We start from the raw sequence: 15,922 nt of genomic DNA on the forward strand, positions 1-15,922 counted from the left end.
TATGTTCTTCAATTTAAGTCTGAATTTGGCAATAAGGAGTTCATGATCTGGGCCACAGTCAGCTCCTGGTCTTGTTTTTGCTGACTGTATAGAGCTTCTCCATCTTCGGTTGCAAAGAATATAATCAATCTGATTTCGGTGTTGACCATCTGGTGATGTCCATGTCTTCTCTTGTGTTGTTGGAAGAGGGTGTTTCCTATGACCAGCGCCTTCTCTTGGCAAAACTCTATTAGCCTTTGTCCTGCTTCATTCTGTACTCCAAGGCCAAATTTGCCTGTTACTTCAGGTGTTTATTTACTTCCTACTTTTGCATTCCAGTCCACTGTAATGAAAAAGACATCTTGTAATGTCTTCATAGAACCATTCAACTTCAGCTTCTTCAGCATTACTGGTCGGGACATAGACTTGGATAACCGTGATATTGAATGGTTTGCCTTGGAAATGAACAGAGATCATTCTGTTGTTTTTGAGATTGCATCCAAGTACTGCATGTCGGACTCTTATTGACTATGATGGCTACTCCATTTCTTCTAAGGGATTCTTGCCCACAGTAGTAGATACAATGGTCATCTGAGTTAAATTCACCCATTCCAGTCCATTTTAATTCGCTGATTCCTAAAATGTCGACGTTCATTCTTTCCATCTCCTGTTTGACCACTTCCAATATTCCTTGATTCATGAACGTGATTCCACGTTCCTATGCAATATTGCTCTTTACAGCATCAGCCCTTGCTTCCATCAGCAGTCACATCCACAACTGGGTGTTGTTTTTGCTTTGGCTCTGTCTCTTTATTCTTTCTGGAGTTATTTCTCCACTGATCTCTAGTAGCATATTGGGCACCTACCAACCTGGGAGTTCATGTTCCCAAACTACTGATGGGAATTTAGATCTGCAGAAGGTGCTCCAAAAGTATCATAGCTGTCACATGGCCTCAAAGTTTCCATTCTCGCCTCACCCCTTGATTTCTGAGACTCAGGAAATTTTACCTTGATACCCTTCTCTCTTGCCTGAAGAGACTTTCCAGAAAAGATCTGATATTAGTTACCTGATCAGATCAGATCAGATCAGTCGCTCAGTCGTGTCCGACTCTTTGCGACCCCATGAAACGCAGCACGCCAGGCCTCCCTGTCCATCACCAACTCCTGGAGTTCACTGAGACTCACCTATATTAAAATTTGTCACTGTGTCATACATATATACACATGGATTTCCATTTAAATTATCCTCTGGAAGGAAAGGGCTCATCTGCCTAAAGACATTTTCATAACCAGCTGAAAATAGCAGGATTCTAAGCAGAGAGCAGCATTCTCAAAACCTCTAGAGGTTCACCGCTCATTCAAGTAAGGAGACTTCATACTATGATCTTAAAGGATGTCTCAAAAGCTGGTTCACTTTTCTCTGAATCCCGGGGTCACATCACCACTCCAACCCCTCCCTGATCCATGCCTTACATTTTCTCCAGTTGGCCTCTTAGCTTGGACTCCCTGTGTGATAAATAAAGCAGATTTGGTCTCAAGTGTTGAAGTAGGTTTAGGTGAGAGCCCTAAAAATGACCAAACAGAGGAAAAAGGGACCAGGGAAGTGGGGCAGAAACTTAAGAAAGAAGTCTTATAATCTCCCTCCCCTCTCCCAAAAGACCTAATATACAAGCATCAAAGATACTCAAACTGGGACTTCCCTGGTGGTCCAGTGCCTGGGACTCTATGCTGCCAATGCAAGGGGTCCAGCTTGGATCCCTGGATGGGGAACTGGATCCCACATGCCACAGCTAGGAGTTCGCATCAAACTAAAGATCCTGGATACCACAACTGAAACAGCACAGCCAAAAAAAAAAAAAAAATACACCCATACTTACTTGCCTCCTCTGTCACTGAGGTTGAGCAGCAAGGGTCAAGGCTGGCTTCCCTGGTGATGGAATCCCCTCTCGTTCTCTCCCTGAAGATTCCCATTGCCCTTCTGTGACATCACTGCTTCCTTGCCCTCTGGGAGCTTCCCTGACAAGCTGGATGATGTTATGCCCTTACAGCCACCTTTGGTGATCATGCTATGTGCCTGCCCTGCCAGTTCACCTATAAGAAAATGGGTTATGTTAGGGAGGAAGGAGGAATCTCTAGAGTGGGATTCACATAGCTGCCTATTGATTGCTCTGCCTTCAAGTTAGGTTGAAAAATCTGGGGTCTTCCAGCTGGGATTAACAGTGACTTGTAATAAAAAACTAGAACTAGGCCTTCATCACTGTGATTTCACACCTGGAGAAACACCCTCTTCTTTTCACCTGCTTCACCTCTTCTTTCCATGAAAGCCAGCTCAGTCCTTTTCCCACCAGCCACATTTCCAACCCACTCCCACATCTGGATGCCAAACACATGATCGTTCTGAACCAGGTTCCAAGGTGATAGTTGTTTCTCTTTCTTCAACAGCCAGCCTATTGAGTTTTTTTTTAACTTTTCCCTTATATGTGGCTTCTCATACTACATTATAATCTCTAGGATTCTTGAAAAAAAATCCACTCCGATGTTTATTGAAGACTTGGTAAAACTGCTGTACCATAAAATTCCCCATTCAGCAACTATGGTGGCTCAGAGGTTAAAGCATCTGCCTCCAATGTGGGAGACTTGGGTTCGATCCCTGGGTCGGGAAGATCCCCTGGAGAAGGAAATGGTAAACCACTCCAGTACTCTTGCCTGGAGAATCCCATGGATCGAGAAGTCTGGTAGGCTACAGTCCACCGGGTCGCAGACTGAGCGACTTCACCTTCACCTTCTACCTTGTACCAGCACCATGCTGGATGCTGGGGAATACCAATAAGATGTGCCAACCCTTAGTGTAAGATTTTACAGCTATTAATGCATTTGATCCTCATATCGACATTGTGAGGTATGTATAAGTATCACCCCACTTCAAAGATGGAAAGACTGAAGCTGGGACATAAGAAAGGGGTGGAATTTGAGTACAGGCCACTCTTATAGTCATGCACGGAAGTGAATGAAGAACTATACTCAAAGTTGAGCTTGGCGTATTCTGATATGTAAAGTAAAACTAATAAAAACCTGTCCCATGTGGCTGTTCAGATATTTGTTGTCCCCAAACTATATTTCAGATGCTAATCTAGCACTGAGTAAGAGAATACAGGCCTCTGCCATAACATAGCTTAGCTTCTAAACAGGGGAGACAAATATTACAAAATAATTTAAAATTCTAATAAGTGCTGGAGCTTTCCTGGTGGTCCAGTGGTTAAGAATCCACCTGCCAGTGCAGGGGAAACAGGCTCAATCCCTGTTCCAGAAAGAAGATCCCACATGTCATGGGGCAACTAAGTCTATGAACTGCAGCTACCGAGCCTGCATGCTGCAACCATTTAGTCCCCGCACCTACAGCCTGTGCTTCAGAGCAAGAGAAACCCCTTCTCACCACAACTGGAGAAAGCCTGCACTCAGTGCAGCAACAAAGATCCAGTGCAGCCAGTCAACAAATACATAAATTTTAAAAATTCTAGTAAGTGCTGAAAAGAACATAAAACTGGAGACCTACATGGGAGAGAGGGTGTCAGGAAAGGGAGGAATTGGGTAAGACCACCCTGGTGAGGCGACCTGTGAGCTGAAATCTGAATGTCAAGAATGACACAGAGAAGCACGTGAAGGCTCCAGGAAGGACAATTCTAGGCAGAAGGACCAGAGCTCAAGAGTAGCAAAGGGTGGGGTAAGAACCTCCAGGTGACTGCCATGGAGAGTGGAAAAGTAGCCTGTAGCTCTGCTCCCACATTTCATGAAAATATGAAAGATATTGCTGATAGACTTCTAGGGAAGTAGCAGAGGTTACTGTAGTACCTGGTAAAGGACCATGTACATTTGCCAAGTCAATAGATAGATGTCATAGAAACAGATACTTTTAAAAACGTCTACAGAGAATAATTCCATTCTCTCCAATAAAAAGAAATAAAAGACATCCAAACTGAAAATTAAGTAAAATTACTTCTGTTCACAGATGACATGATCTTATATATATAAAACTCTAAAGATTACACCCAGAAGAGTTATAACTAATAAATGAATTCAGCAAAGCTGCAGGATACAAAACCCACATACAAAAAATCAGTTATGTATTCATTCACTAACACTGAACACCATGAAAAGAAAATTAAGAAAACAATTTTATTTACACTAGCATCAAAAAGAATAAAGTATTTGGTAATAAACTTCACCAAAGAGAGAAAAGACTAGTATACACACACCAAAAAAACTAGAAAATGTTGCTAAAAGAAATTAGAGAAGATATAAGTAACTGGAAAGACATTGTGTTCATGGATTGTCATGCATGCATGCATGCTCAGTTGCTACAGTCATATCTGACTCTTCACAACCCAATGAACTGCAGCCTGCCAGGCTCCTCTGTCCATGGGATTCTCCGGGAAAGAATACTGGAATGGGTTGCCAGGCCCTTCTCCAGTGGGAGCTTTCCAACCCAGGGATCAGACCCGAGTCTCCTGCTTTGCAGGAGGATTCTTGACCACTGAGCCACTGGGGAAGCCCTCATGGATTGACAATACCATCAAAAGCAGTATGCAAATTTAATGCAAACCCTATCAACTTCCAACATCTTTGCAGAAATAGAAAAATCCATTCACAAAGTTCATATGCAGTCTCAAGGGACCCCAAATAGCCAAAATCAACCTGAAAACAAATAAAACAAAGCTGATTTCAAAATGTCCTGATTTCAAAACTTACTACACAAAGCTATAGTAATCAAAACAGCATGGTACTGGCATATAGACAGTCACAGAATAGAATCGAGTTCAGAAACAAACCCTTATATATATAATCAAATGATTTTTGACAAGGATGTCAAGATCATTCAGTGGGGGAAAGGACAGTCTTTTCAACAGATGACGCTGGGAAATTGATATCCACACACAAAAGAATGAAAATACATCCTTACACTACATACAAGAAATAACTCAAAGTGGATCAAAGACCTAATGTAAAATCTAAAACCGTAAAACTCTTAGAAGGAAACAAAGGAGAAAAGCTTTAGGACATTGGATTTGGCAATGATTTCTTGAATGTGACACCAAAAAAGGAACAGACAACAGAAAAAAAAAAAAACCAGACAAATTGGACTTCATGAAAACCATTGTGCATCAAAAGCCACTCTCAACAAAGTGAAAAGGCAACCCATGGAATGGAAAAAAAAGATTTGCAAATCATATATCTGATAAGGAATTGATGTCTAGAATGCATATAAAGAATTGCTACAATTAAAAAAATGTTAAGTAAATAAACCAAGCAAGCCACTTCAAAAATAGGCAAAGGAATTGAACAGACATTTTTCCAAAGAAGATATACAAATAACCTATAAACATTTTAAAAGATGCTTAATTAATCATTTGGAAAATGCAAATCAAAACCACCACAATGATACACCACTTTATACCCATTAGGATGGCTATTATAAAATAATAATGTAAAAAAAAAAAACACAGAAAATCACAAGTGTTAGCAAGGATATAGGGAAATTGGAACCCTCACATAATGCTGATAGGAATATAAAATGTCACAGTCAGAGTGGAAAACTAGTGGTTTCTCAAAAAGTTAAAGACAGAATTATGATATGACCCAGTAATTTCACGTCTAGGTATATACCCAAAATAACTGAAAAAGGGACTCAAACAGATACTTGTATGCCAATGTTCACAGTAGCATTATTCACAATAGCCAAAAGGTAAAGTGTTCATCGGAGAAGGCAATGGCACCCCACTCCAGTACTCTTGCCTGGAAAATCCCATGGACGGGGGAGCCTGGTAGGCTGCAGTCCATGGGGTCGCTAGGAGTTGGACACGACTGAGCGACTTCACTTTATTTTTTCACTTTCATGCATTGGAGAAGGCAATGGCAACCCACTCCAGTGTTCTTGCCTGGAGAATCCCAGGGACTGGGGAGCCTGGTGGGCTGCCGTCTCTGGGGTCGCACAGAGTCGGACATGACTGAAGCAACTTAGCAGCAGCAGCAGCAAAGTGTTCATCAACGGATAAATGGACTAAAAAAAAATGTGTTATATCTACAGAATGAAATGGTATTTATCCATAACAAGGAATGAAATAGATACATATTACAGAGTGACTGAACTACAACATATAGCAACATATTGAAAACAATATGCTAAGTGAAAGAAGCCAGACACAAAAGGTCACATACTGCATGATTGCATTTATGTGAAATATTCAGAATAGGCAAATCCACAGAGACAGAAAACAGACTGGTGGTTGCCAAGAGCTGAAGGAGGTGGTGAGGAAGGGGGACAATGGAGAATAAGTACTTAATGGGTACGAGGCTTCATTTGGGGGCAATTAAAATGTTTTGAAATTAGATATGTGATTTCATAACGTGAATATTTTAAATCCAACTGAGTTGTTCATTTTATTTATTGAAGTGTTGTTCTTGTTCAGTCACTAAGTCATGTCGTGTCCGACTCTTTGCGACCTCATGGGCAGTAGCCTGCACCAGGCTCCTCCGTCCATGGGATTTTCTAGGCAAGAGTACTGGAGTGGGTTGCCATTTCCTTCTCCAGGGAATCTTCCTGACTCAGGGATCGAACCCAGGTCTCCTGCATTGTAGACAGACCCTTTACCATCTGAGCCACCGGGGAAGTCCTTGAAATTAGATATGTGATTTCATAACGTGAATATTTTAAATCCAACTGAGTTGTTCATTTTATTTATTGAAGTGTTGTTGTTCGGTCACTAAGTCATGTCTGACTCTTTGTGACCCAATGAACTGCAGCCAGCCAGGCTTCCCTGTCCTTCACTGTCTCCTGGAGTTTGCTCAAACTCATGTCCATTGAGTTGGTGATGCCATCCAACCATCTCATCCTCTGTCGCCCCCTTCTCCTTCTGCCCTCAATCTTTCACAGCATCAGGGTCTTTTCCAATGCAAAGAATTGGTTCTTCGCATTAGATGGCCAAAGTATTATTGAAGTATAGTTGACTTACAATGTTGTATTAATTTCTGTGTACAACAAAGTGACTTGGTTACACACAGATACATAATTTTTGAGTTGTTCACTGAAAATGGTTAATTTTATGTTACAGGAACTTTACTTCAATTTAAAAGAAATGGAAGCTCAGAGAGGTTGACTTACACAGCTGGTAACTGATGGAGTTCGAATCTGAACCCAATCTAAGAACGTATATACATTGTCAGGCTACACAATGAGCAAAGTATTTACTAATCCAGAGGTATTTATTCCCCATTGTGCACCACCCCCACCTCCTTCAGCTCCTGGTAACCACCAATCTGTTCTCTGTCTCCATGAATTTGCCTATTCTGAATATCTCCTATGAATGGAATCATGCACTAGAGGTAGATGACTTATGCTGGTGCTTTTCTGAGAGCACGTTACAACAAGCGGGTAAGGATGATGCCTTCCACGTATTAGATGATCAATACATGTTTTTCTGAGTCAAGGAGGAAGAATGGTCCCCACTACAGACTCCAAGGTCTGGAAAGAACTTGGGAGAGTCTGGGAGGAGCTGAAACTCCCTCCAGGCAGGGAGGGATCTTTCCTCAGGGACAGTGGTGGAGGGGTAGAGGCAGCTCCTCTTATATGCTGTATGACCTTGGACAAATCGCTTCACCTCCCTGGGATGGGCTCTTTATTTGTAAAATGGGAATAACATACATGAAATGGTGAGAAAGAAATGGAAGGATAGCTATAAACAGTCTTTGAAAGTGCCAAATGTATGTTCAGGTTTATTTAGTCCAGAGAAAAATCTGGCTAACATCTTTGCTGTTTTAAGTCAATTCCACCATCTCCTTCTAGAGGACTTCTAAGCTCTTACTTCGATGTGAGATTGGCTGGGATTCCCCAGACTCAGCTGTACTTTTGTAATTATCTTGTTATAGGACCAACCTCATTCCTTCTGGGATTATTTCTGACTCTTGCAGATGGAACCAGATTGGCCCATCTCAGTAGCCTCAAAGTCTCCACATGACTGGGCTACATGAACACGTACTGAATAAATATTAGAGTTGTCCACAGCCCCCATTTATCATGAGGGTATTCAGTTTCATTAAAAAAAAAACACAAAAAAAACCCTTGGGGGAAAAAAAGGCCCTGGAGATTTGTTATAGAAAGATGAAAAGCACACAGGCCCTGAGGCTAGAGGATACAGGCACACAAACATAATTATAATACAGTCTTAACTCCTATGAGAACCAACTGTCAGCAGGAGCTCAAGAGGAGGAAACATTTGGTTCAAACACTTCAGAATTTTAATCTTTCCTTCAGCTACTTTGCACTCATTTCTACAACATCACTCAATATATTGCTCATCATTGGGTGCTCAATAGTGTGTGGCTGGACCAATTCAGGCCTCAGGGCCACCATTCCCTCTTGCTAAACCTCTACTCTCACTTATGCTTCATGCCTGGCCCAAATGTCATCTCTTCTGTGATGCCTCCATGAACCTGAAGGCCAGTCCTTTCTTTGGGCTTTCTTGGCACTTCATTCCACAAATATTTATTGGGCACATTCTGTTTTGTCCCCATAGACATACAACTTGGCATCCGTCCTAAGAGATTGTGTCCACTGGGGGAGGCAGCCCATTAGAAGGCAGTTACACAAGAGGGAAACACAGGGTCAATACCCTAAGCAGGGAAGGAGACACTTTTAGGGTCTACTTAGCTCTTAATCTTCTTTCCAATAGTGCCTACCCACTCAGGAGCGAGGCTTATAGAGCAGGTTCGCAGTCTGTCAGTTCCCTAGCAGTAGTTGATTGGCCCAGGGAGAATACCTAATTACAGACAGACCAATTGGATTTTGTGACCCCCTAAATTTGGAGTCAGATTTCAAAGATGCAGAAGTGACCAGTTAAAGGGCACTGAGCTTAGAGTCCTGAAGGAGAAAGGGAAGAAAGAACCAGGGTCCCAGCCTGTGGAGTCCAAAAAATACTCCTCTCCCTTCTCTTATAATCAGGTCCTTGTTTTGTTTAAAAGAACATCAGAGGCTTTGGATATCATCACAACAGCTCTAATTCAGACAGGATTGGCCAGGCAGTCTCTCAGCCTAGATTGGAGTGAAAGGAGGGAAGGAACAGGCAAGCCTGGTCAGGAGCAGGAGTGGGAGTTCGGTGAAAAAATGGGTAAGAGGGTTCTGAGTAGGGCAAACAGGATAGGTAAAGGCCGAGAGGTAGGAACTGCATGAGTAAGAGGCAAAGAAACAAGGCTGGAGATATGAACAGGGCTAGGGTCACACAGGCTCTGGTAAGTCACGTTAAAAGTTTAAGACAACTTGTCTTTGAAATTGCATCAAAGGTGGTGGTGGGGAATCACACCTGGGGGTAAAGAGACCTTGGACAATGGTCCAGGCATGGGACGTGGGTGAACTAAACTGAAGTGGGGGGCACAAAGGGGACAAACGGAGCCAGAGATGTTTAGAAAATGGCACTGTCAGGGCTGGGCAACTGAAAATGGGGTTAAGAGTGACACCTGCCTACCTGAGGATGCCTTTTGTGCTGAGGGGAACTTACCTGAGAAGCAGAGCTAAAGAGGGGCAAACATGAGCAGAACAGACAGCCTGGCCTCACGCAGGCGTTTTTGAGAAATGCAGATACTTAGGTCCCAACCCAACCACAATAAAGTGCAAGAGGTTCTCACTGACGGGGCACCTGGTGAGTTGTCGGTGCTGGTCCCTGCACTTTTCTCGTGCCTTCCCCTTCACCCAGTTTAATCTTCCAGGGACCAATGGAATTTTAATCCCTTCAGCACCAGAATTTGTAAATGGAGATCCTTGGGTTTCGGGGATCTGTGGAGACTGAATGTGCATGCAGTCTTTGATGTACGTTGGCAGTTTTCTGGGGAGAGGACCCGTAGCAAGTTACTGCTGCTGCTAAGTCGCTTCAGTCGTGTCCGACACTGTGCGACCCCATAGACGGCAACCCACCAGGCTCCCCCGTCCCTGGGATTCTCCAGGCAAGAACAATGGAGTGGGTTGCCATTTCCTTCTCCAGTGCAGGAAAGTGAAAAGTGAAAGTGAAGTCGCTCAGTCGTGTCTGACTCTGAGTGACTCCATGGACTGCAGCCTACCAGGCTCCTCCATCCATGGGATTTTCCAGGCAAGAGTACTGGAGTGGGGGTGTCATCGCATTCTCTGATAGCAAGTTAAGGACCTAGAAAATAAGTAGAGAACAGAAAAACAGAGAAAGTCAATGAAACTGAAAGTTGGTTGTATGAGAGATCAGTAAAACTGACAAACCTTTAGCGACACTGACCACAGAAAAAAAAGAAGATTCTAATTACTAAAATCAGAAATGAAAGTGGGAATATTACTACCAATTTCACAGAAATACAAAAGATTTTAAGAGTAAATTACTATGAATAATTGTATGCCAACAACTTGGATAACCTAAATGCAATGGCTAAGTTCCTTAGAAACACAAAACCTACCAAGATGAAATAATAAAGAAATGGAAAATCTGAATAGACCTATAACTAGTAAGGATATTGAATCAGTCATCAAGTCTCCAACAAAGAAAAGCCCTGGCCCTGATGGCTTTGCTTGTGAATTCTACCAAACATTTAAAGAAGACCTAATACCAATCCTTCTTAAACTTTTCAAAAAAATTGAAGAGGCTGAACACTTGTTAACTCATTCTATGAGGCCCTGATACCAAATCCAGATACAGACACTACAAGGAAACTGCATACCACTATCCCATATGAATACTAATGTAAAAATCTGCAACAAAATACTAGCAAACTAAATTTAGCAGCCTATTAAGAGGATTATATATCACAACCAAGTGTGATTTCTTTCTGAAATGCAAGGTGTTTCATCATTCTAAAATGGATCGATGTAACATACCACATGAACGGAATGAAGGGGGAAAAACACATGATCATCTCGATTGTTGCAGAAAGGGCATTCAGTGAAATTCAACACCTTTTCATGATTAAACCGCTCAACAGGGCTTCCCTGGTGGCTCAGTGGTAAAGAATCCAATGCTGGAGACATGGGTTCAATCCCTGATCCGGGAAGATCCATATGCCGAGGAGCAACTAAGCCTATATACCATAACCACTGAGCCTGTGCTCTAGAGCCCAGGAACCACAACTACTGAGCCCGAGAGTGACAGCTACTGAAGGCTGAGCTCCCTAGAGCCTGTGCTCAGCAACAAGAGAAGCCACCGCTATAAGAAGCCTGGGCCCTGCAACTAGAGGGTAGCCCCTGCTAGCTGCAATTAGAGAAAAGCCCATGCAGCAACAAAGACCCACTACAGCCAATATATAAATAAATTAATTAAAAATAAAAACACTCAGCAAACTAGGAACAGATGGAAACTGCTTCAACATAATAAAAAAAACATAAATGCAAAACCCATAGCAAAAATCATCAATGTTTGAAAATCTGAAGGCTTTTCTTCTAACATCAGGAAAAGGGCAATGATGCCTGCTTTTGCCATTTCAGAACTGAAATTGATAACCAGAGCAATTAGGCAAGAAAAAGAAATAAAGGCATCCAAGTTGGAAGGGAAGAAGTAAAATAATCTCCGTTTGCAGATGGTAGGCCCTTATGTGTATAAAACACTAAAGATTCCACACAAGAAACTGTCACAAGTAATAAATGAATTCAGAAAATTACAAACTGAATACACAACTGTGTATTTCTATGTGGTAGCAATGAAATAAACAAGAATAACAAGCGTTGGCAAGGATGTGGAGAAATTTCAACCCTTGAATGCTGTTGGTGGGAATGTAAAATGGTACGGCTGCTATGGAAAACAGTATGGCTGATGCTCAAAGAATTTTAAATGGAATTATCATATGATCCAGCAATTCCACTGCTGAGTATGTACGCAAAAGAACGGAAAGCAGATATTTACATACCCATGTTCATAGCAGCATTACTCACAATAGCTAAAATGTGGAAGCAAACCAAGTGTCCATCAACAGATAAAACAGATAAACAAAAATATGGTATATATTCAACTTTACAAAGGAAATTCTGACATATGCTATAGCGTGAATGAACCTTGAGGACATTACACTAATGAATAAGCCAGTCACAGGAAGACAAACACTGTATGATTCCACTCACATGAAGCATCTGCAGCAGTCAAATTCATAGAACAGAAAGAACAGTGGTTGCCAGGAGCTGGGGGGAGCAGAGAATGGGATGAAGTGAAGTGAAGTGAAAGTTGCTCAGTCGTGTCCGCCTCTTTGCGACCCCGTGAACTGTAGCCTGCCAGGCTCCTCTGTCCATGGGATTCTCCAGGCAAGAATACTGGAGTAGGTTGCCATTTCCTTCTCCAGGGGATCTTCCTTACACAGGGATTGAACCCAGGTTTCCTGCACAGCAGGGAGATTCTTTTCCAATTGAGCCACCAGGGAAGCATTGTTTAATATGTACAGAGTTGCAGTTTTACAAGATGAAAAGACTTAAGATTATGGAGACAGACGGTGGTGATGGTTACACATTATGAATGTATTTAATGCCACTGAACTGAACCCTTAAAATGGCTAAGATGGTCAATTTCATGTTGTGTGTACTTTATCACAATTCTAAATGGAAAAAAGAAAAGCTAAGTCACTAGGATCCAGAAACAATGTTCTATAGTTGTATGTGGAGCTTACAAACATTGGGGAACTCAATATTGTTTAAGAGCAAAGTACCATCTTTTTCCTATAAAAAGGATTCATTTGCTTAGTAAGCATATTTGGGAGTTCAGTAACATAAACTTGGGTTTTCCCAATGGCTCAGTGGGTAAAGAATCTGCCTGCATGCAGCAGACACAGGAGATGCATGTTTGATCCCTGGGTCAGGAAGATCTCCTGGAGAAGGAAATGGCAACCTACTCCAGTATTCTTGCCTGAAAAATCCTATGGACTTGGAAAAAATCCTATCGAGCCTGGTGGGGCTAGTCTAAAGGGTCACAAAAAGTCGGATGTGACGGAGCAACTAAGCACAAACATAAACTTGGTCTTTCAAGAGCTACATGCCAACTGTCCTGGATTCTCTGACCCCTCAGGCAGCCTTTGGGGGTCCCAGAACACATTAATTGCAATCTTTGTCATTTTGTACGACTGTTTGTGTGGCTGTCTCTCCTAGGAGCCTATGAACATCAGGCAGAATCCTGTTTCCTGCCCAGCACATGATGCTCAATGAATCAATGAAGGACTCAGCAAATGAGTGAGCAGCAGGAGGGAGATGCAGTTCTAAGGCGGCCCAGGGAAATCTGAATTGGGCTTCTTCCTGTGGTTCCCTTCATCAGTTTCTCTTCCCTCCTTCGCAGCCTAGTCCTCACACCACCTGTAGGTAGCCTTCCCAGATTGCACCGAGCTACCACATTGAAGGTCTGGCTCTCCAGCAGAGTTCCTCCTCCTCATCTCCCTTTCACCTGGAGAAGGCAGCCGGCAAGGGTTCACAAAAGGAGGCATGAGCCACCTACAATGGGTGTGAAAGCCTGGAGGAAGTCAGGTTTCCTGCTCCAGCACCTTCAATCCCAGGCCCTCAAAGGCGGGGAGCTGGCATGTTTCTCATGCCTCCCCAGGACAGGTGTCCCAACACCTGGTGGAGGTCACTGGGCTGTTTCAGCCCCTCTGGGAAGAAGCTGTTGTCCAAGGTGGCATCTTCACTGGGCCGCTGGGCGGCAGGGGGGAAGGTTGAGTGCTACGGGCCGAGAAGTCCCTGATGTGCTGGCTGAAGGCCCACCTCCAGTGCCTCCTCTCCAGACAGGAACTCTGTTCTCTTTGTCCACAGAGCTGAGCAGTCTTGCACACTGAGTCACACAGTGTGTGACCGAGCCATAGCTTACTCATCTCTCAAAATGGAGCCTGATGCCTACCCTTCCAGGACTGATGAGGTTTCGAAGAACCGCACAAAGTAGCGCTCCGTGCCTGGCAGGAGCCTGGACCGAGTGCAGAACTTCAGCCCCAGCAGAGGTTAGTAACTGTCCCCCGAGGCCTGGCTGTAGCATCACCAGTTCAACCACATGACTGAGCTAGTGACAAAGCCTCTGGTGTCTCAGCATCCTGAGATAAAGGGTGGGCAGGGCCTGTTCCCACCAGCTTCCTCCCACGAGTGTGGCACCTGAGAGGGAACCATGCGGCAGAGATGGCTTCAGAATAAAACACGAGAGTCAGTTTACGTTGAGCAATCACGGGGTCAGGCCAAGCCCTTTATGTCCATTAGATCGTGTAATCCTTGCAAGCACTGGGGGGAGGGTACCAGTCTCTGAATTTGTCAGTTTTATTGTATTTGCTTGTTTTTAAATTAGACTCTTTTTAAAGAGCAATTTTAGGTTCACAGCCAAACTAAGCAGAAACTAGGGTTGCCCCCAAACCCCTTTCCCCACACATGAACAGCCTCCCGCATATTAGCATCCCCCAAAACAGAGGTACGCTTTTCACAATCAATGAACCTACATTGACACATCACTGTAACCCAATGTCCACAGTTTATGTTAGCATTCACTCTTGGTGCTTGACCATTCTCTGGGCTTTGAGAAATGTACAATGACATGCATAGCTTTATTTTTCAATACCAATTTTATTTTTATTAGTACAAGTTCAGTGGCTTCAGAGTACAAAAGAGGCTTATATGGAAAACCAGCCATACCTCTTCCCTGACCTCTCTGCCTTTCCTAACCTCAGGCCCAGGCCCCAGTGGCATCCATCTTACATACCCAGGGGTCCACCCAGTTGGCATCAGAGTACTAAGAATGTCAAAAAGCAACAGGAGACAAACAGCACATTAGGGTCAAGGGGCCAAATGAGCAGAGTACACCCTCTGCCCCAAAGGTCAACCCGGCATCTCAATTAAGACATTAGAAAGATGTGTTAAAATCCTCACTTACTTCTTTAGAAGCCCCAGTAATCATTTTTGGAGTTTTGCTGGATGAGAGGAGCTAAGGAAGGGCGCTCTGATGCAAAGCTGCCTGGGTGGAGGAAGATTAAGGATCTGGCTGGCTGCATGGCCTGGGAAAATTTCTCCCCTCTGGACTTTCAGGTGTTCGTGCAAAAAGCAAGGGTCTAGACAGGTGATCACTAGGGCCCTGTCTGGGCTGACGGACTGAGTTTGGGCTAACTGCTGCTAACAGCCCCATCTCTGGGGCTCTTCCTATGAGCTGGATGTTCCTTGCAACCACACTCAATACTGCCCCGTTTGACAGATGAGGATGGAGACTCAGAAAGGCTGTCAGGGCCACACAGCTAGAAAGAAATGGTCAAGATTCTGAAACAGAGAGGATTTTCCTGGTGGCCCAGTGGTTGACTCTGAGCTTCCAATGCAGGGGGTGTGGGTTCAATCCCTGGGCATCCCTGGTAGGGGAGGTTAAGATCCCACATGTCTCTCCACCAAAAAACCAAAACAAAACAGAAGCATTGTCGTAACAAATTCAACAAAGATGTTAAAAGTGGGCCACATCAAAGAATCTTGGAGAAGAAAAGATTCTAAACCAGAGTGCACACTCTCCTTCCCTGGGGCTGGATCCTTGAGCCATTTGTCCTGCTTTTCCCCAAAGAGGTGCTCTGGAGTCTGTGTGGCAGGTGGATGGGTGTGAAGGTAGGTGGGTAAGAGGGGGCCCCACAGATTCCAGTGACAGCAGAGCCCAGCTTACTTGGCCTCCAGGATTTCAAGCCACTAGGCTCCAGCTCAGGGTGAAGACCATTACACCCAAATCCTGTCTGATGCTAATCTCCCCTCCTAGGCCATGGGTTCTCTGCCTCGGCTGTGAATTAGTCACCTGGGGAGCTTTGGAAAATAAAGATGGCTGAGCCCCACCTGTAAAGATACTGGTTTAATTGGTGTGGAAGTAATAAGGTCTTCGCACTGGTTGGTCAGAAGAGTGCCACAGGTGATTCAAATGTGTGACCAGGGCTAGAAACCGGCATTAGTCCGTCTGCTTACTGAGGGTCGCTGTTTGTTCCC

The sequence above is a fragment of the Bubalus kerabau genome, chromosome 20 (assembly GCF_029407905.1).
Source record: "Bubalus kerabau isolate K-KA32 ecotype Philippines breed swamp buffalo chromosome 20, PCC_UOA_SB_1v2, whole genome shotgun sequence".
In the NCBI taxonomy this organism is placed as follows: Eukaryota; Metazoa; Chordata; class Mammalia; order Artiodactyla; family Bovidae; genus Bubalus; species Bubalus kerabau.